Raw genomic sequence first — 23,302 nt, 5'->3', positions numbered from 1 at the left:
TACAAGGAACTGTAGACTTCAACACAGTACAGGATAGAGCATACATCATCGCCTTCCATCTTCGATTCTTCCTCGGGACTCGAACTTGATTTCATTAGAACATTTTATTATTAGGACTTCTAAAAGTATATTAGTGCATTATTCTTGGATTATTTTTTTATTTGATTCTTAAAACGGTAAGTTCTTATATTTTGCATTTTACAGTATTTTTCCAGGAAAATAAAGAATTTATTAAATTTTTCAAAGCTTGTTGTTTTCATTCTTTCTTGTGTTACTGTTTATTTGGACCTAAACACGTAACACAAGATAGCGAATCCATAATTGCCACAAAGATATATTTTGGGATCTGCGCGTGCCCGTATGCGTAAGTTTGATATATATCGAAGATAAACTTACCTTTATGCAACTATGCACACCCGCGTGATATTTCTTTGACCAAATAATATTTACCGCGTGATAGAGTTGTTATGGCAGACACCCCACATACTAGGTATGCTCAAGATCTTTATGTACTACACCGCGATGGACCCTGTTTGCTTGCTTCATATTTGCCGGTCTGCGGTACGACCACGGTCGAGTATACTTAGGTCCAAGTCCGTCATATTCTTCAATAGGCTTCCTCTCGCACTCATCATTGAATTTTCCAACTAACTTTTTGTTAACGTTGGTGATCTTTTGGATACTCGCTAGTGTCGAATTTGTCAACAATTGTCGCCACACCCAGGTCAGCGTAATCGTCGCGCATTGTAATGAGCATTAACAGTGAATCTGCCTCTGTGCATATAAATTTGAATTTGTCACCGTTCCGTGGTCTGTTCGAGTAATATAACTTGGATATGAGCAGTTTTTATAAGTCTAGCAATGACACGTCAACACAGATAATCTTTTGGACTCTATTGCTGGGTAGGCAACCAATCTTTAAAATGTGTGTTGTTCCCAAACAAGGTCTACGCGGATTATCTTTAACAAGTTCTGAATTTTACCGAATACGACATTATTGATCAATTTGAAAAGGCTTTCTCAGACAACTTCGTCTAAACCATGCACAGATTCGTATTGATCTAATGTAAGGAGCCAGCCATGCGCGCTGTAAAAACTGGAGCACCCGATTAGTTTTACACACACGCATGCATATTGCGCACGTAAACTACACAATTACGTTTCTTGTCCAAGTTTGGCACTAGCTTATTTTATTCCGTAATCATGCCGTGATATTATCAACGATTCCACACTGGTAATGGGAGAACCATTCGAGGGGTACCAACAATTCTTTCTGGACCTACGGATAACAAGCAGGTGTTGTGCAGCTCTTACGATACTCCAGGCAAACTTCTACGTACCCATAGTCACTCTTTTTAACGTACTTATTTATATCTTTGTAAGGCATTTAGTCTTGATACAGGTCGATGGCGTATGGATCAATAATGTCAGGCTCGTATCCATCCACGTTGGAATTAGTCGCGTGAGCGTAGCCATGACTAGCAGTGGAAATTTCTCCACGCTTACCATGTACTGTAAATAGATGCTGATCAATATTAGCGAGCATCTCAAACTCGATTTTTCTATTTATAACAGAGCATCTCAAGACATTTCCAGTGATAAGAAACAATGTCCAGATTTTGGCAACCAAACATCGACCAGGCCTTGTTACGCTCGAGTAAATACTTTCGCGAGACAGTGATGACTAAAGAACCTCGATTGGAAGCAGCACAACTTCGGCAAACTTACCGCAGTCGCTCATCTGCTCGTACAGGTACACCCCTTTGCGAGCATCTAAAATTGAGCGTTTCTTTCCACAGCGAAGTTGTTGAAAAATATAATATTTGAAGCATGGATTGTCTGTCACATCTAGAAACAGTTAATAAAACTCGAATGCAGTTTGTTCCGCAACTTGAGTTGTATTTGACAGAACGTTCGGGGCGTCGGGAAGCGAAACTTTCACGGGAACTTTCAAATTTTCGAAGTTTGCGTAAATAATTATTGGAACATTCATCTTCCATTGCAACGCAGTGAATTGAAAAACCTTTTATGCAGTTTATGGCATGATAGTACGCTGTGGCTTCTCTCTACTCCTTTGCAGCAAAAGCAATGGTCGTCCGTTAACTGTTGCGTGCTAAATATATATAGGCCACGTTCACATGAAAACTTTCTTCCATGGTGTTTGCTGTGCCGGCAAATAATTCATGGATTTTTTTATCTACACGCAGCGATACTATGCCACTGGACCGTCATTGGTGCTGAATAGGTGCTGAACATTACTTTGAACCGCATATATAGATCTTTGTTTTGTGTATGTGAGAATAATTGAACCAAATACAGGCCACTGCCCCAACCATACACATTAACGGCGATATCAGGGCTGAGTCATTAATAGTTTTTGATGTCAGTACCAAGTACAGGAAATTGTTATCAAATTTGAGTTCGCCAAGGTCCTGTTTGAATTTTCGAGGCGGATTTGCATGATCGCTAGCAGGATTTAGCTGGGATAAGTTAACCTATTAGGACACTCGTTGTCGTCCCTTTTCACATGTATTACGGCTTGCGGTAGACGCTGGTGTTGGAATATAACTCAATCTGCGATACGGCTTCAATGGAACACCCCTCAACAGTCCATCTTGAACCTCAGTTTGTGGATTTTTCAACAGCTTTGTCGATTTCATTATGAATGTCATCAGCGTCTTTACGTTTCAAGACTGTCTGGGGATCACTCCAAGACCACGGGCATGAGATTTTAAGCGCACCTCTGTCAGATTTGTTGTGTCTAAACGATATAATAAACTTCGCGCCAAGAACAATGCACATCTTTAACCCAGCAGTGTCCGCGTACTGTATTATCGATCTGATTTTTGGATGCGTGTTCGAGAGAAGCTTCCCAACATCATAGACTGACTTGTAATTGATAGGACTGGTTCAAGGCTGGGAGACATGATATGTAAGGTTGGTCTCAAACGCCCGTTATGATACTACTAGGTCAGGTAAACTTTTTAATTGTTGTGTATCTCTGGTGGCATTTTGCTTAGCAAGATTACTTATTGGTGTCAAGCGAAGGAAGTAGTGACCTAAGTTATATGCTTTAGTGATCACTTTGTTGAATATCCTATAAAATCATGAGGCATGAAATAGAAATTTCTGAATACAGCTCAGATTTACATAACGTGTACACGAAAATATGCATGTCTGCACAGAACCCCAAGTGCTTTATATAAAATGTAAACACGTAATAATTTAATTTTGCACCGCTTGCGACTGACATCTTAATCAACTTAAACTGCTGTAACGAAAAGTTCGCTTGCACTTGTTTGCCAGTATTCTACATCGTTCTACTCGGTATGGATATCGGCTACATTTACATAATATAAGCAAGCCTTGACACGGAGGCAAACTTCCAGAAATATATGAGAATACAGTAAAATCCCCTGTATAACCCCCACCCATCCCGGGAAAAGTTCAAACTTGTTTTCTTTGTGATATATACGACTTCTATGAAGTAATAGGAAAAATAATCTCTCTTCCTCTTCTCTCTTCTTTTTATATATCTCCAAATGTATTCGATTCCCTTCCTCTTTCATTGTTTTCATTTCCTAAATTTGATGGGAGCTGGGATAACCTCAAACATAGATTTGCCTCGTTGTTAAAACAGCCTTGTTTTCCTAAAATATGTTCTAAAATTATAGACTGTAGAAGAAGTGATCCCCAGAATGTGTTCTTGCATTCCATCTTGCCACTGCCATTTTCAATCTTTTTTATATATACAAGAATCAGCATGTACAAGCACAGTATTTTTGCACACCATTGAAAATCATTTGGGCACAAAGCGGTTCTCGCTAGAAAGATGGGGGTTCGTCTCGTAACGAATAATTCTATACCAACAATGCCTGGGATTCAACATTAGCTCTTAATAATTAATGAACTTGCACATCCTTCTGAAATTATTACAAAATATTTTATTTATTGTGGAGTGGGGTGTTTATTTTAATGGTACTTTGTTTTGTTATGCACAATATCTTGCCAGTATATTTGAAGGATTATCTGCTGATTATTTGGCATCTTTGGGGTCGACATTTTGGCTACTGACGAGTCTGTATAATTCCAAAAGGACGAGATTATCCCCACCAATCCAACCCGAAATGTATGTGTGGTCGGCGTGTGCGGGTGTTAGCAATAAGGTATATATGAATCTTCCTATATATGTATATGCCTCTTAAATACTATATATGTACATATCTATCTGCTCAAAAGATGGACGATGTAAGTTCTAAATGCATTTATTAAGGCAAACTTATATTTAAAAAATTACATGTATACTTATCTCGAGGTTGGCGTGCATGATTATTAAAAAGAAATGATTTAAACTTGTTTAAAAAGAAATTTATGGTCACACGGGTAAACTCAACCGACTCGCGAATTATGAAGTCTGTATTTACCTTTTTTAATTTCGTGTTGGATAAATCAGAAAATATGCACACGCAAAATAATAACAAAATCAATCATAGTACTTTATAACATTTTAATAATTGTCGGGTCACCGAAATTTACTTTTTTACAAGCCTCTGTCTTAGAACACGGACAAATTTGCTTTTTCGTGCCCCAAGATTTACAGCCATTACAGTAGTCAACAAAAAGACCTAAAAACTGTGAAGTTTAGACATTGGCCCGCGGATAAGCCGACCTCTCTTCTTCCAGACCATTATTTGTTTCATAAATTGTTCGGCTTATACGCGACTTTATACGGTATATATATCATCGTCTAAATTATATCCATTATCATCTAAATTATATACATTATAATCTAAATTCGTCCATAACTATAACAGTACTTGGCGGATATTTTGTGGATAATTATGTCTATACGTGAACACTTGTGTTCGTCCATCTGTTAATCATTTTGTGTTCCATTTACCGTACATCGTTCTCCACCACTCTCGCTTATGATTCATAGTGCAGGTTTTGGGTCCAGGGTGTAGCCTTATTCGGTTAAGATAGGAACGTTGTGTAAACCTGAACTCCGTCTACACCAATTGAAACAAGGTTATGATTTATCTTACATATCACAAGGTCTTTGATAAAAAGGTAGACTTTTTCTCTCCTTATGCAACCTTCTTTAATGCAGCAAATGTTGTTGTTGAAACTAATTGCTATTAAAATGAATTTTATAACACTTTGCACAACTATTTAACTATATATTTTGTTTGTCTGAAAAGAGCCGCTGCCTTCTAAAGCTAAAACGTCGTTCAGTGTCCCGTGTAAACAGTATTATTCCATTGAAAACAATATTTTGAAGAGATCAAACTATCTGTATCACATAAACTATGTTGTTTGATATTTAAATTTCTGCCTTTTTTCAAGAGTTTTGCAATATTCTAAATTAATTAGCGAATCGCAGTTTGCAAGAATTAAGTTTAAACTTAAACAAAAAGATTTATATATGCTTGTTAACTGGGAATTTACAAAAACAAATGTCTTCTAATTTCTATTTGTGTAACTAAGCTGTAATCAACATTGTACAGTCCAAAATGTTTGTTTCTTTTCTTCGCAGTTTGTTCACAAATAATTAGATTATTGTTTTAGTACATTTGCCACTAAACGTTTAGTGTCATGCATGTAGACTATTTCTTGTGTTTGGACATCGATATTTCCCCTTAATGCCTCAAATTTCATTTTCATATGTTCATTGATTTCAGATTAACCTATCATTAAAGCCTACCCTCTCATATAATGGTTGGGAGAGGTTTTTTTAAAAAACCAACAATTAATTTTGAAATAAATTTTCATTCCGAACCCACTGCATGATGTAATAAACGGGGACCCCAAGTGGCCGAGTGGTCTAAAGCGCTCACCATTCCGGATCACTGCCATCTCTACTCTGTCTGCGTGGGTTCGAGTCCAAGGCTAGGCTAGCATGGATACGTGGGAAAGCATGCCAGTAGCTTCTCGTGGGCCAGTGGCTCTTCCCTGGGTTTTCCAGGGTTCTTCCTCCGCCAGTTATACTGGCCGCCAAGTATAGCCTGTCTTGTGCTGAAAAATAGTGTTAAACCCTAGAACAACAACAACAAACATAAGTGATAAATTGAGTCTGCAAGAAAAAAAGTTTTGTTGATGTAGGTACATGTAGATTGTTTGACAGCTTATTTAGAGATCTTAAAAGTTTGAACACTAAATTAAACTAAGAGAAGTCGTGTAAAATAATTATTTAACAGTGTGTTTGAGACTAGTGATAAATTGTGTCAGCTGACCTCAGCAAAACAAACTGACATTTGCATTCGACAAGCTATGTGCACACGATAATTCTAGATATGTTATTATGAACTATTAAGGCTTTTCAAACTTCGCTCATGAACACTGTGCCCCTTTCATATACCGACTGAAGAAAAATATTGCTTCTTATTTTTGGAATCCTGTGTACGCGTGCTTGTGTTTGAGCAGCGGGGGGGGGGGGGGCGAATCCGACATTTTGTCCAATCGTCATTTGGCTTAATTAATACCTTCTGCACTCAGCGGATCCGGTGTAGTCAGCGCCTGGTAAAAAAAAAAACGACGTTGTCGTCGGGGGATCGTCTAATCGTCATTTGGTTTAATTAATACCTTCTGCGCGCCGAACCCCAGCGTCGTCAGCGTCCGTTAAAAAAGCGCGACGACCGCGTCGATGTCATTGCCCCCCCTGCTGCTAAGTGGTTATTTACAATGATCTAACAAACAGAGTGATCACTAACTCCTCCTCTTGTAGATCAATTAGGTTATTTGACTGATCAGTAAGTCTGAAATTAATTCTCGTTAAAAACCGATTATGGCATCGCATATAGACCGGATTAATTGGGCTCTCAACGATTAAGAATCCTGGAGGGGCTGTTGGCGAAAATGAATAAAGGATATACCCCTGTTGAGCTTGATTTGATTGCTTGGTATCTACCTGGTAACTCCCTTCGATAACATCGCACACTAGATTGATTGCTATCACCGATGCGATATTTACGTTGTATGGAGCAATATGCCTACCACCATCTCCGTTATCGTGTCTGAGGATAATTGATGGACCGAGAAAATCATTAAGAGACTTTCTTAGTTCTGGCGCGTTGTATCCTGGAAACTTGAAATCGGGTAAATCGGCTTCTGTGATATTGTACTCGGTTAGGAATTTTTGTTTATTATCATCGTTGTTAGCAGATGTTGTCTTAACGATTCGTTCATTGATATATTCCATGTCTGATATAAGTTGATTTAACACCTCAACGTGTTTTCGTGCTTTTGTTTTCCGTAGCTGTTCTAGTTGTAATTGGTAATTACGATTAATCTCGGCAAACGCACCAGTGATATCATTTAAACCAACTGTGACCGTGGCGGACGATTCAGGAGTTTGCTTATACGGAAAATACCATTGCATGGTATTCCTGTCTTGAAATATAAACCCGCTGGGTAATAACGTGTTTCTTATAATAGACAATTCATCTTGATAACTGGGATTAATCTCATGATACGATTGCACATTTGTGTGCAAATACGTGGGGATTTCATTAGGTGGATTCTCGGGCCAACCTAGTATGGTTCTTATTGAACTGTTATAAATATCAACCATATACCCCGGTGTGCTTATTTCAATCGTCGACGATAACGTCGGTTCATGAACCGTAATATCGATTTTTGATTCTTTTCCTGTGATCGATTTTATCCTGCGTTGAAATTCTTTATTGATTTGTTCTACTTGGTATGACCCAATTGGTATTGTAATCTCATTCCAGTCTGGGGTCCCATCGGGTTTATTTGTCCATGCAAAAACCAGCGAGTTATTAGGTTGTTGTCCGTTAAATGCTTCCGCTCGGATATTAGGCCAACTGTGATATACTCGCAATTTTGCCAGCGCTATTTCCTTCACTGGAATCGGAGAAGGGAAGTTTACACTGAATTCTGGCTTCGTTGATGTTATCGATATCATATTTGTTTGTACCGGAGTGGTGTTCTCCGCGATCCGTTGAAATAATTGCAACCATTCGGGGTTCAGCGACATTATTATTATTCGCTGTTTCTAGTGTTTAATTTCAACACCGAATATTAACAACCTGCTTGTTTTCAGGAGAATGTTTTAAGCCCATTGAAGTTGTTTCAGGAGAATGTTTTAAGTCCCATTGAAGTTGTTTCAGGAGAATGTTTTAAGCCCATTGAAGTTGTTTCAGCGACGTGGTTTCCAGCTTCCAGTTGAAAATCCTCGATTTTTGACATCGCGGAGTCATACAACTGGACCATCGTGGAGAATTCAGCATCGGATATAAACGAATTATCTATCGCCAACGAGATCAACCCGGATAATTTCGAGTACGCGTCGGATACTATTTGATGTTTTACTGTATACTCGTTGAGTTTTTTCTGAGAACACGATGATATCTTTCTAGTGATTGCGTTGGCGACTGCAGCAATTGTTGTCGCCGCGGAGATAGCGATTGGAACAGCGATCGGAGTCATCATGGTCACCGTGGATAAAATAACACCGGTACCGGCTACTATACCCGACACCGAGTACACGACCGCGTCGATGGTGGTTATTTTTCGACGGTATTTTTTTATTTTTACACGGTATTGTTCGGAAAGCGTTTTCAAATTCGCGGAGAATTCTTTTACGGTATTGAATCGATATTGATGTGACGTCGGTGATACCTCTGATTCAATTACCTTGGTGGTCATTTTTATTTTAAAAGAGCTAGTGTTTTTAATTACTTAGATCCATTACAAATTCCACATACCATGTAATGTTTGCCCCGGTTAAATGTCTATCGACGGCATAAATTGTAAACTGTTCAGTTTCGTCCTTGTCTATAATTGTTGATATTGTATTGTTAAACCCGGATGAACTCGACGATAATATATTAAACTGCATCATTGAAACCAGTGTAAATCGATAAATACCCTTAACAGTTGCGGTGATATATATTATATTTTGTGTAGGAGTCCAAGTGAATGATCCATGATAAATCGTGTATACTGTGTTGATGGTGTTTTCATGAGGGATTTTTATTTTTGTCACCTCCGGTAGTCTGTCTTTAATCGCTGTAACATCAGTTTTGATTGTTTCTATTTCCTGTGTATGCGCGTCTACACTCCTTTTGTTCGCCGCATCATCTGTTTTGATTGTTACTATTTCCTGTCCATATGTGTATACATTCCCTTTGATCGATTCAACGTTAATTTTGATTGTTTCTATTTCCTGTGTCGCGTCTACACTCCTTTTGTTCGCTTCAACATCATTTTTGATTATTTCTATTTCCCGTTCATTCACGTATAAACCCGCTTTGATCGTTTTAACATCAATTTTGATTGTTTCTATTTCCTGTCCATACGCAGTGATATCATTTATAGTTATTGTAATTTCATCCGGTCTGGTATTTTTTTTACCAAAGAATTTATCAATGGTGTTATCAGCCCTGTTAAAATTTTTTCGTAACGTGTAAAATTGGCCCGACAGCGTTGTAAACTCCGAAATAGTATTTTTTATCCCCACAAGATTCGGTTCGGTTACCGTCGGGGTTCCAAAAAAACTAGCAGTAGTGAGTTGTATATCGGTGACAGACTTTTGTATCCCCTCGAACTGATTTGCTTGCGCGTCAAATTTATCATACAAATTTTTTAACGAATCCGACACGGATATATAATTGTCGCCAAGTGTACTTATTTTTCCATTTATCGTCAAGATGAATTCACCTGATTTAAGTCGTCCGTCATCGGTATACAACACGATAGTGTTCTCGGCGGCATCACGCTGTCGTATTAAAACGTCATTCAGCGACACATTACTGGATTTCAGTTTACCCTGGCGGTCTTGAAATACAACTATTTCGCCCGGGTCAACACTGGTTAAATTTAACGTATCAGCGATTTCATCCTCGATTAGTTTTTTTATGTCATCGGTGGCGAGCGTTTCCGTGGATTTTTTCAGCGCCGAAACCGGTCGTCCCCAGATATCAATCATTATTATTGTAAAAAAAACAGTGTTTTTAATTAACCCGCCGGGCCTCTACGACCCCACTAGTGTATTCGTTTACAACCACATGAGGTGGTTTCCGCAATACCTCACGGCCGCATATCGGTGGGTCACTTAATTGTTGTGTTGGCAGCGTGGAATAAAAAACCGGGGCTGAACACGCCCGGATATACCGCATGAACTCGTTTGGCGGGGCTAACCCGTATGAATCAAAATAGACGATCGCACGCGGATCAATTGCGTATGCAACCCAATGAGTCCCCGCTCCGGAGGATTTATCGAGCTTAATTATACAGGTTTCAATATTCCTTGGTTTTGTCGGTAATTGATCCCTCATAAAAACACCTCTGAAGTTTTTTATCGCTAACGCGTTTGCGGCATCTATTAAATCAAAATTAGACATAGGAGTCATTAAACGGTTCCCGGTAGTCTTAGACCCTTCCCCGAGTACCATGAATACGGGGTTCCCGGTAGTCTTAGACCCTTTCCTGCTACGGGTCGTTTTTTTTATAGCCTTTCCCGGTTGCCTTCTTCAATGCCATTCCCGCCGCGGTACCAACGGCTCCTAACGCCGCCGCCTTCGCCACTGCTGGGGTCGCCGCGGCAATCAACGCTGGAATCGCAGCTAACAGCGGAAATATCCCACCGGTCTTTTCCATGTTTTTAATCGCTGCGGCCGAAAAATCTATTTGAATACCCTTTTTATTCTTCATCGCATCACTGAAATGTTTTATTTGACGCGCCGTCAACGATATCTTATGATTACCACCTGCCATCTGTGACGGCTTCAGCGTTATTGTGGTTCCGCATTGTTTAGCCGACTTTGATCGTAATTTCTTGACTTGACCATCAGTCAACTCTACACTGACAACACTATACGACATTTTATTGTAAGCGCGTTTGTGTTTTCAATTACATGTTTTCCACTGGCGCATCAACGATTCTCATTCGTCCACCAACACCTTCTAGCAGCATTGATTTATCGCTGAGAATGACAGCAACCGCTCTATAATCGGCAATAACGCCGCGAGTTACATTAGCTCGGAAGTGTATATCAACGACGGATTGTCTTGTTAAATCAAGATGTTCCAGCGAAAAGTAATAGATCGGATATAGTTCTTTGAAATCATGTTGTGATATTTGCAAACCAGTGTCGACGTTTTGATCACGACTCATATACGACAGCAACCGATGGTACACGCGTGCAATATGGTTTTGACCGTAATTAAGTTGTATATCCTCAGATGGTTCCTGCTGGCCGTTTATTCTCAGCGAGACGTCAGTAACGCCTAATCGATCAAATATCATATGGCTGGATAGTTGATTATCAACTCTCGTCATATCCTGCAACGCAACAAATATATGACGCGGAGCCGAAATGCCTTGTTGTGATGCCAGGTTCCATGTAAATATACCATTGATATTTGATTGCTTAGTATCTGTTGTTGTTGTTAGCCAACTTAGTAATGATTTTCCTCCCTGCTCCATAAAGGATAGCAATCGTGCCTCTGTGGTAATGGATGGAGTCATTACTGGCATCCACAATAATATTTTAGTTAAAACGACTTTACCAGAGTCATTATTTGGATTCGTAAGATCCGCTGGAATTCTCCAAATTGCATTTCTATCATCACCTTTTCGCACAAGCACCACGGTATGCTTTGCTCCGTAGATAACTTTTCGCACGTTCCTACAAAATCCAAATATATGATGCAGTGGAATCGCGCATGAGAAAGATCTACGCGGCCCTGTTAACATTGATATGCGTGCTGCAGCTCCGATGTTAAAATTAGGATCGCTGTTTATAATCATATTCTCAACATCAGCGTTAGCGCTGTCAGCATTATTTCTTGGTCGTCTTACCACAAATTGCGAGTTTCCAGCAGTGTTTCTAGTATCCTTTGCAAACATCATAGATGGACCCGCTGATCTTGTATAATCGTCGGAATATCTTGCCAGCCCGATTATTGTTGTAGCAACATCAACATCACGTTCTATTGATTCAATTTCTCGCCCGTCAATGAGATATTTTGCGCTCTCAAATAGCGCCATTACGCCGTTATTGACTAAGCCAACTTTGGTACCATCTGGATACGGTGCTGGTACAGCAGGAGTATCGGCCTCTGTTACAAGTTCTCCTTCGATTTCAATAAACGCTTCACACGGTAAAAAATATTTACTGGTATCATGGACTTGAAGTTCAATTCGCGATCGTATGTCGGGTTGTACTGCATGATAGGAATAAAATTGATAATTACGGACAGAATCATCCTTGTGCACTGGTGCGTCCATATCAAACGCCGGGTCAGCTGTTCGTTTAAACATTTTATTTAATAATACGCTGATGCATCTAAATCATCGTCGTCGTTTTAAACCACTTCCCGCTATTATGTTTGCGATGTCATCTTGATTATTGTTTACCAACGACGCTAGTTTTTCTTCCACGGCGTTATTTATTACTTTACTGACATTTGCAGGCATCACTGTCGTTGATGGCATCACCGGTGGTTTCTGTTTTCTTTTTCGTGAAAATCCCTTGGATTTTACCAACGACATTAGTTTATCTCGTGCTGCAGAAAACACCCTTCCGGCAACATCTCCAATAGCACTAATACCCTTATCACGAATAACATCAATGGCCTTCATTCCTAATTGTTTAGCTAACGGCGCCACTTTTGGAGCCATTCTTGTAAATAACCCCGCAATGGTGCTACCGAGACCGTCTCCGTACCACGCGCGGTATACGGGCAATCGTGAGTTTACCACGTAGACGCTGACTGGTTTATCATGGTTGTAGTGTATAATCATCTTTATTATAAAAAACACCAGTGTTTTCCAATTAGTGGTTGATCACCCCCCTTCCCACCACCGAATCATAAATTTTGTCAAAAACATCGATTTTCTCTAAATGATTTCCTGGGGTTTTCATCGGCGGTAAAAATCCGCGTTTTTTGTCAATTTTTGTCAATTTTTGTCAATTTTTGTCGTTTTTTGTCGATTTTTTGTCGTTTTTGGTTGGTTTTTGCCGGTTTTTGGTAAAAAATATCGATTTTCTCTAAATGATTTCCTGGGGTTTTCACCCGTAAAAACCGATCAAAAACGACAAAAAAAACGACCAAAAAGTGACAAAAAACTGACAAAAAACGACCAAAAACGACCAAAAAAACGACCAAAAACCGACAAGAAACGACAATTTTATAATTTTTTTAATCATCCACTAACTCGTCAATGAGCGTTCGATATGCATTAATGTCCATGATACCACCGGCAAATAACCGCCTGCAAATATCAGCGGCCTCATTGATTATTTCCGGAGAGTTATTTCCGGCTCGTTTTCCTCCGATTAGTATTTCTAGCCGTGATATATCACTGAGAACACTACCAGGACAAGTAACGTCTTTACCAACAGAGTATCCTTTTCCGTGTTTTGGTCTTTCACTTTTTACTTTATTGTGGAATATTATATAATTATTATCACGCGGTGGTAATTCATTTTTATGTTTATTTGCCAAATACACTATTCTTGTCCAATCCTTTAACGACCTTATATTTTTCTCGTAGCCACTATTGATATGCTCATCTCGTGTGTCCTTATCAAAATTTGTAACAGTAAAATTAACTAATTCTTCGTAGCCGAGATTTCTAATTTGATCTATTGTGCTCTTTTTAAGAACATTACGGGGTATATTCCCCTCTTTCCGTATTTCTTCCGGTATTTCTTCCGGTATTTCCTCCGGTATTTCTTCTTCTGGTTCTCTTGCGGTGGCGCCTAGTTCTTCCTCGTCGGCCATTGTAACATATGGTTCTTGTGAGTCCGTTATAGCGAGTGGTGGCGGCCTCCGTGTTGTAGCAACCGCTATTTTCGCAGGGAGTGTTTCCAGAGACTTTTTTGTTTGCTCGGTCTGAGCCGCTATCTTTTCAAGCGCACCGAGGACGGGCACAGTTGCCGCCGTAACATTTTTGGTCGCTTTAGTTACCGGAGCAAAGAGCTGTTCGCTTCCAACAGCAAAATCAGTTTGTAGTTGTTGCCGCGTTTGAAGTTGTTTTCGGACCCTGTCTCGTAACGGTATGAACTTTTTAAGCGCTACTAGCCGCTCTCTGGCTAGCCGAGTAGTAAGTGATTCGCCTACCATTATTGCAATTGCTCCGTAGTTTCTAATTTCCCGCCGAGTGTGGCGGGGGGATATGTCCCAGGGGCTCCAGGGAGTTTTCGTCTATAATCCTTCTAATGTTTTTAATTTTATTAGAGATTTCTCGACGTCGTTCAAAAGCCTGTCCGAGTTTTTTTCGTACTGTCTCAACGGCAGTAAATAGTCCAATAAATGCATTTACGTCATTGCCATACAAGTTTTCATTGATCGTATATTGTAATCGCTTTATAAAAGAATACTCGCGTGGCAAGGTATATCGACCTTTCTTTGATTGCTCGTTAATAATTTCATAATCGGACAATATTTTTTGGTTATCAAGCTTATCAGATAATTCAATTCCTTGATTTTTTAATTTTAAAATCTCGGTTAATATATTATTGATGTCTTCGATATTCATATTCTTATAAAACATCTTATTTCTAAATTAAAAAAAAATTATTTTACAAAATGAACCCCGCGTATCAATCCCGAGGTGTGTTAACATTCGATGAAACCGTAGGATAATTCGTTTTCTTCCGGTATTTCTTCCGGAAGAGACAATTTATTGTAGCGTTCGCACTGTCATGGCGACTTCGTCAGCGCCATAGGCGCCGGTGACTTCGTCACGGTGACCTTGTCACTCGCTGATTTCTGTTATATATGAAAATCGAATTCTGTGACCCGTCTTTTTTGAGATCGCTGAATTCTGTATTCCTTCTGCAACAAATCGTATTGAGGCGATATAAATGTCAAAATATTTTCCTGCCTCATTCATCGACTGAAATATTTTTTCCTCGTGAGTTGTTGTATCAAATGACTTTACGGGTTTTGCTTTCTTTGAAAACTTACCAGTTTGGCCTTTTTTGGTATTCTGACTTTGCGAGATAGCTTGCAAGTTTATAAGAGAATTATCAGTCTTATTATTATTAATATGATCAATCACAAGCCCATTTTCGATTAATCCGTTGAATGCTTCAAATACAATCCTGTGAACATAATATCTTTTTCCTCCCGCACCAAACATCAAATACCCCTGATTATTTACGGTACCAATCGGCTTCTTTAGTCTACAATTTCTAACAACGCCGTCGCGAGATGCCTCGTAATTAGCGAGCACAGGATGCGGCTGAAATTCTTGGTTCATTTGTATAATAATACTACTTGTCTAATTCATTATTTGGTTTAATTATAAACCTTGCAATATAGTCCTGAGGAGTTTTGATGACGAAGTCGGCGGTGGGGTCAATGACGGCATTTTTTATTCGTTTATCATAATAGCGTTTTAACTCTCTGTATCGCTTTCCGCACAATTGATACACAACTGCGATTTTCCTCTTACACCAACGTGGGAAGCCAAGCACGGTAGGGGGCCAAGAGAACCATTACGAACGCTTTGTAAATGATAATCGCAGAATTCACCTCTACATGATTTATTGCACGGGGTTGTCGACCCAATCATCAACCATTTGCAGTGATTCATTAAACTATATTCTTTCATTTAAATACTTGTTTTAATTATGTGGATGAGTTCGAGAGATTAGCAGCAATTAAGCCCTGGAAAAATATTAAGTTCAATCTCGATAGAGTCCTCAAGGACGCACCAAAAGCGTTAATAAACGATAGAACCCTGTTGAATAAAATACGCGATTGTATCAATGAATTCGAGCGTGATGGTGCATCTCATAGTTGGTCAACATTTCGAATTGATGGTGTTGTTGATGCTACCATGAACAACAAACGCGCGGCAACGATAATATCACAACTTGGCTCCAGCAAGTATTTCTTCAGAGTAAAATTTATTGTCCGGGTGGAATCAGGTAATTGGATCATACGTGATAAATTTGAACCAGTTCTCAGCGACAAGCAAACAGTCACTGTTAGCCGCGACTCCAAGCCAGGGCTGTTAACCGGAATTGACAGACCATACTATGAACGAGCGTATCCTGAAACAGCAGTTGTCTATGGAATATACCCGTTAAATAAGAAACCTGATATCGGAAAACTAGCGCCGATGAAACAGTCAACGGGGATAAATTGTGTAGCAGAACGAGTAATAGAGCATTTTACAAATGCATGTCGAGGAAATAAACTGACCGATTTACGACGTAGCAAAATAAACCAATGGGAGGAGACAGTGCGAGAGCGAGGAGCAACCATCAGCGACATAGCGAGATTAGAAACGTCGCTGAGATTTCCAATAACCGTTACAACGATAACCGGTGAAGTATTATATGAATCAAAGTATAAATCAAATGGAGCCCCAATCAAAATTATTGATCATAACGAACACGCGTGGACGCCCGCGGTCACAATATTTCCACGGGATAGAACAGTAAAGTATATCCCCGGGGAATTCCTGGGAGAGGATGGTTTTCTTGCGGAGAGGAAACTATTTGATGCTATTGCTTGTTTGTGTAAAAACGACCCTGTGTCAGTGTGGTTACTTCGCAGCGCTGAAAACGACATGGATACCTTTGATCAGTTTGTAAGACCAAACGGTGAATTATATCGCACTGAAGCGTTTCACAACAAGATGAAAAAAACCGCCATGGAATTTGAAGAGCATGATGAACAACTGCTAACAAATTGTTTTACGATTCCATCGGTTGCGGCTCATGTTGCAGCAAGGAAAAATGCGTGGAGACCAACGCGCAAGGAATTTCTACCGGATGTACAATCCAGTTGTTTGGAATATTATCACGGTGGACTATGGAACACTGAATACAACCGCGACGCTATGATTTCCGTTGATATGGTTGCCTGTTATCCAGCGAGTTTTCTCGGGTATGGATCCGCCGCTGAGTATTTCAAACGATTTGGACACCCCAGACATGAAATGACTCGTGTTGCTATTAATGGACCACTGCCTGATTTTGATTTAACCGGATTCGCTCGCATAGTATCATTTGAATTCGCGGCAGGACTTCATCGCTGTTGTTATATTTGGATCGGTAGACACATGGCTGAAAAGAAGTGGCTGCCAATAGCGCTGCTACGGTATATGATTGATTGTAGCATGCTTGTATCGTTGATTGTCAGTGACGCGATTATATCATACCGGGCGCAGACTGAAGTCTGGTTACCAGAACCAGAGCGTCTAGATAGCATAATTGACGAATCCAGAAAACACATTGATGCCGACGAGGAATATATCATCGAATGGTCCAAAAAGATATTCAACCAACGAAACTGCGAGGCAAAAGATCTCGGTAGAAGAATAATCGGTAAGTTCACACAAGGTGGAAAAAACTGCGACTACAAACGATATTGCTCACGGCTGATTATAGATGACGCAGAATATGATTTCGTAATCAAGGATGCAGTGGCAAAAAATAGATACGTGAACTGCAAAACAGCTTTCTTGTCCAATGGAACAAAGTTGGGTACAGTTGTTACTTACGCCGATGGAGACAGCCCCGCGTATCCGCATTTGAGGGCGTCTATGTTGGGTTACGCCGCTATCAATTTATTCTCGATGATAAATAGATTTCCCGACACCGCGGTTATAGTAGCCGTTGATTCATTTTATATAGACGTAAAGTACAAGGGAAACATAGCCGAGTTTACTAGTCCGGACGAGAGTTGGGGTATATGGAGAATTAAAAATGAAATACGACGCGATTATTCCCCGTCAGCAGATGTCACCGTTGAAAATAATTACTTACGCGGTGATAAATTGTCAGAATGGTCTAATGCACCACCGTGTTCTGATCCAATTTGTAGACACAAAACAGTTTATTTAAGCGGCTGTGGCGGGTCAGGAAAGACGACTCGGGCAATTGAATTATTTCGAACGCGGGCAAGTATAATCGTGCTTACACCGACCCATAGACTAACGCGAGAGATAAAACAACGAAATGTTGACGCCGTTACTTATCACAGCTTTTTTCGATACAGCGGCGGTGAGTGGACTCCTGATCGAATGGGGGAAAAATTTATTCCTGAGGTTATCATCTGGGATGAGATATGTACTGTTTCGTTAGATACTTTACAAATGTTTCTTGAGTGGTTGCTGCGCGCGAATACAGCGGTAATCATGTGTGGCGACCATGGCCAACCACCACCATTTGTCGGCGAGGGTCCACATGATTGGTTAAAGAATTTTGTGGACTATTATGAAGAAACCGATACTGATTACCGAGCACTTGATGAACAATTGCGCGAGGTTAAAAAATTAATCAGATTACAGCCGGATAGAGTTCAATGTGAAATAATCCGCGAGGTGATTCCGGAAACGCCGTTAAATGAATTCTGGGAAACATGGAGACCAAACGATTTGATTGTAGCGAGTAGAAAGATAGTCAGAGACACATTTCAGCGGAAGTTGTTTATGTTGCATAAGGAAAAGTTTCCAACGCGCCCAGTGCCGTTATGCTATAGACCCGCGGACACACGGCGGCAGAACATTGAAGTTGAAATCCCGGGCCCGACGGCGTCAGGGACAAAAAAACAAGTTCTCGTGCTGAATGATATTGTACTCGTTGATATCAGCGTCGTCGAGGACGCGCTACGTGCTGATAAATCGCCATGGACGCTAGGATACGCAACAACAATACATTCCTCGCAGGGATTAACCATCACGGACACAATTGTTTGGATGGTTGATAATCGCATCGAATGGTCAAATCTAGTCTATCTTGCAGTGTCCAGAGTACGGAGAATGAATCAGCTTCGAAAAATTGTTATTGACGAAGCCAGTGACAACGATGACATTATTGATGCAAGCGTCATTGATAGAAAACTCTCGGGTTACCGCCAACAGGATAAAAAAAAAACAGCGGCGTTTTGATATTGATGCCGAATTAATAATTGCGTTACGACAACAACAGAATAATCACTGCGCGAGTTGCAATTGTGTAATGCGCTGGCGTTATTCGGATAAAGACGCTCGCCAATTTACCGTGGACAGGATCGATAACAGTCTCGGTCATATCCGTGGTAATGTGAGGTTAACTTGTCTTGAGTGCAATAGACGCAACGGCGCTAGTTAAGGCCACGTGGGGGTAATTGAGTACCATCAGGTATCACTTGTAGTTGCTCGCGAGTAAATCCGCGCTGAGGAGCAGTTGAATCCAGTCTATAGATCGGTGGTCTACCAGTTGATCGTGTTATCGTTGATATGTTATGTGTGGTAACACTCCAAATAGGATCAGTAGCTCTTTTTTTTACCGCCTTCAAGCTCTCCTGGTTCATACAGATATCTAACAGTGACATCGCCGATAATCGGCTTGGAAACGCTATCTATTTTTGATCTTCCGGGTATATACTTTTTTTTAATCGCGTCGCTGGGCTTCATGTTGATTGCTCGGGTAATCTCGTTATTTAACGCTGCAATTACGCCTGGCAACCTTTTGACCCATTCACGAGATCGTTTTTCTTGGATGAATTCCTTCGCGTATTGATACCCAAATAACCGTTCAGCAAGAGTCCGATTGAATCGTTCAACAATTGCCTGATCACGATGTAGCGCAGTATGACCTCGTCGTATCGCGACGCTATGATGTTTCAGCGTTGATAAAACAGCGCCGCGAAATTCATTGCCAGGATCAACTTGTAATAGATTTGGCCAGCGCAGAGGACCCTTTCGGTAAATCCGCTCAAACGCATCGGCTACTTCAGTTGCTGACTTTGTTTTTAACGGCTCCGCTTGTTTGTATCGACTCGCAACATCAACTACGGTTAGCGCGTATTTGTAACCGTTGTCATGCGGCAGAAATAATATGTCAGCTTGATGAACTTCATTGGGTACGGTAACATCAAAGCGCGAAAAGTTGATTTGTTTAGGCGGTGGTAGATAAATTTGCCATATAGCCTGTTTGGATAACCAATTAGCCGCAACGGCCTTTGTTACCTTTGCAGCGCTTGCTAGTTTACCAATTGCGGCATTCCCCTTCCAGTATCCTCTCGGAGAATAATAGATGGATTCCATGTTGTTATTATAAACGCTAGCGTTTTCAATTACCAGCGCGAGAAGCTCCGCTTCCAATCATTAATTTACCTTTCATAGCCGATTTTACCAACCATGAAGCCAATTTTTCTTTGAATGATTTATCAGGAATAGCATTTAACGCGTGAATTAATTTTACATCCGCGATATGACGCTGTTGCAGATCGCTACTTTTGTAGTAAGCAACATCATGAGCATGACACGCCTTATCGATAGCGTTTATTGGATACTCACCGGGTTTGGGCTGATTTTGATCATCGACTCTGATATCTAATCGTGTTCCGGGGCCACAGTAGCTATATCCTGGGAGGTGCTTTTCTCCTGGATACTTTGCCCACGGTGTTCCGGGGAGTTTTGATAACTTGGCTGCAATATCACCTCCTCGCTTTTTTTTAAAGCATCCCCGGGTCTAATAGAAATAAATCTAAATTTCTTTGTACCGCATTGTACACACTTACCAGTAAGTGCCGATCTGTTATTTCTCGTTGTAACGGTTGTCATATCATTTGTGCCAGTACGCACTCTACACTTCACACAATATAGATCCATAATTTATGTATAGAGATATGAATATAATTGATTTTTCGGCGACTAAAACAAGAGAACCAGTTAAGCATGTTGCAGCGTTACCAAACTCGATCCGGATGATTATCATCGGACCATCTGGATCCGGCAAGACGCAATTGTTACTCAATTTAATAATGAGATGGATGAAGTGGGATAAGTTGTATTTAATCGCCCCTAGCGTGGATGATCAACGATGCTACGAGGTGTTGAAAGATTTTAACGAGAATGCATCAGCGATCGCTGAAAAAAATGTTATTGAGTTTATTACAGATATCAATGATGCACCAGGTATTGATGATATTGATGGCGACGTTAACAATCTAGTCGTGTACGATGATGTTATGTTAGACAATCAAAAAAACCCAGCTAGGATATTTTCCAGAGGCAGGCATAAAAACACCGACGTGATATATGTCACTCAACGATACACTCAGATTCCAAAAGTAATCAGAGACAACTGTAATATTCTGGCTGTATTCAACGGCGTTGATACACACACGCTACGAAATATTTGGCAGACATGGTGCGGCGATGACATGGACTTTAATGGTTTTCGAAACTTTTTTAGTCATGCTCAGTCGACCCCACATGGATTTGTAACGATAAATTTACATGATCCTCGGACACGATATCGTATCGGACTTGACCAGATATTCGGTTAGTTGTAAATAATTTTCATTGTAAATAACTTCTTAGCAGCAGGGGGGGGGGGCAATGACATCGACGCGGTCGTCGCTGTGTTTACCGGACGCTGACAAAACTGGGATCGGCTCGCAGAAAATGTATTAAACCAAATGACGTCACCGTCGTGTAGGATGGACCGTCGTCGTTTTTTTTTTACCGGCGCTGACTACACCGGATCCGCTGAGTGCAGAAAGTAATAATTAAGCAAAATAACGATTGGACAAAATGTCGGATTCGCCCCCCCCCCCCCCGCTGCTGTTTGTTTACTTATCTTTGCTATGATTTCGTTTTCTAAAATTTGAAATGTTTCTAAATACAAAAGAGTGAAGGTTGTTACAAATATTTTGCACGACAGTATCCGCGGCAACTTCGAAATTGGATTGTTAAATCAGTTAAACTTGCTTTCTTTGTGATATATACGATACCTAAAAATGTGAAATTTTATGGATGTTGCATTTTTATTTTATGAACAAATTTTTTTTTACATTACTAAAGAATCAACACAGTGCAACTCGTATTACATGAATGGCTTGACAGGGAAAAGTAGGGGCGTTATATTTACGCAAAATCTGATGGGTGAGATCAACAACGAATTTAGTTGTTGTTGTTGTGGGGTTTAACGCCATTTTTCAGCACAAGATAGGCTATGTATGGCGGCCAGTATTAATGGTGGAGGAAGAACCCGGGAAAACCCCGGGAAGAACCACCGACCCACGAGAAGCTACTGGCAAGCTTTCTCACATACCCGCATTGGCCGAATCCTAGACTCGAACCCACGCAGACAGAGGTGAGATGGCAGTGATCCGTAACGGAGAGCGCTTTAGACCACTCGGCCAGTCGGGGCCCCAACGAATATAGTTTGAGTTTTCCTAAGTTATAGTATGTATGTATGTATGTATGTATGTATGTTTGTTTGTATGTATGTATGTATGTATGTATGTATGTATGTATGTATGTATGTATGTATGTATGTATGCACGTTTGCATTGTTGTGTATATTTAATTTATTTTGTTTCATTGAGGGAAGAACAGAAATGGCCTATCTGATTTTTATCATTGTTTAATAGTTGTTTGCTGATATTTGACTTCAAGGTCTATCCTTGCTAGCAAAATTTAGAATGTTCTGGAAGCGAACTTTTCACTCACATCCTTGTCATTTTATTGTGACTTTGGGTTTTATATCAGGTTGTTATCATTTGAGGTTCCTTCTTTAAGACCAGTCTCTATAATTATTTACTGTTGTGTTCAGATATAACTTCGGAGGAATCATTTACTTAAAATTATACATTGAAATTGCAAAGTGCCTAAAACAATAAATATCAGCAACACCAACGCTCCTCTTCTGACAATCGTATACTCATTCTTCCAAGTATGAAAACAAAATCATATGGACATCGTTCTTTTGCATACCAGGGTCCAATAACGTGGAATGAATTGCCCACTGAACTTAGACACAAAGACACAGTGATCACATTCAAGAGGGCTCTCTAAACTCACTTATTTCGACAGCAAGAACAAACTTAAAGACCTAATACTGTTTCCTAATTGAAATATTCTCAGCATGTTTTTTTTTTAATTTCTTTAATGTTTTCCTAATTCCGTGTTGTTTGTTTTTGTAATAATATTATTATGCTTCTTATCTTATAGGTGTTGTCTAAAGTTGTAAAGCGCTTAGATCTTCTAAAGATTAGACGCTATCCAAAGTCCTCATTAGTATGTATGTATGTATGTATGTATGTATGTATGTATGTATGTATGTATGTATGTATGTATGTATGTTTGTATGTATGTATGTATGTATTGAGTTATGTATGTATGTGTATGTATGTATGTATGTATGTATGTATGTATGTTTGTATGTATGTATGCAAATTATCTGTTGATGCAAGTAATATTCGGAATGGAGCAGTTTTGATTCAAGAAGAAGAAAATGGTATTGATCATCCAGTTTGCTATTTTTCTAAGATATTAAATAAGCACCAAAAGAATGTATTCAACCTTCGAGAAGGA

This window comes from Sinohyriopsis cumingii, chromosome 18, assembly GCF_028554795.1.
Source record: "Sinohyriopsis cumingii isolate HCF-2022 chromosome 18, ASM2855479v2, whole genome shotgun sequence".
In the NCBI taxonomy this organism is placed as follows: Eukaryota; Metazoa; Mollusca; class Bivalvia; order Unionida; family Unionidae; genus Sinohyriopsis; species Sinohyriopsis cumingii.
This window is presented reverse-complemented; position numbering follows the sequence as displayed.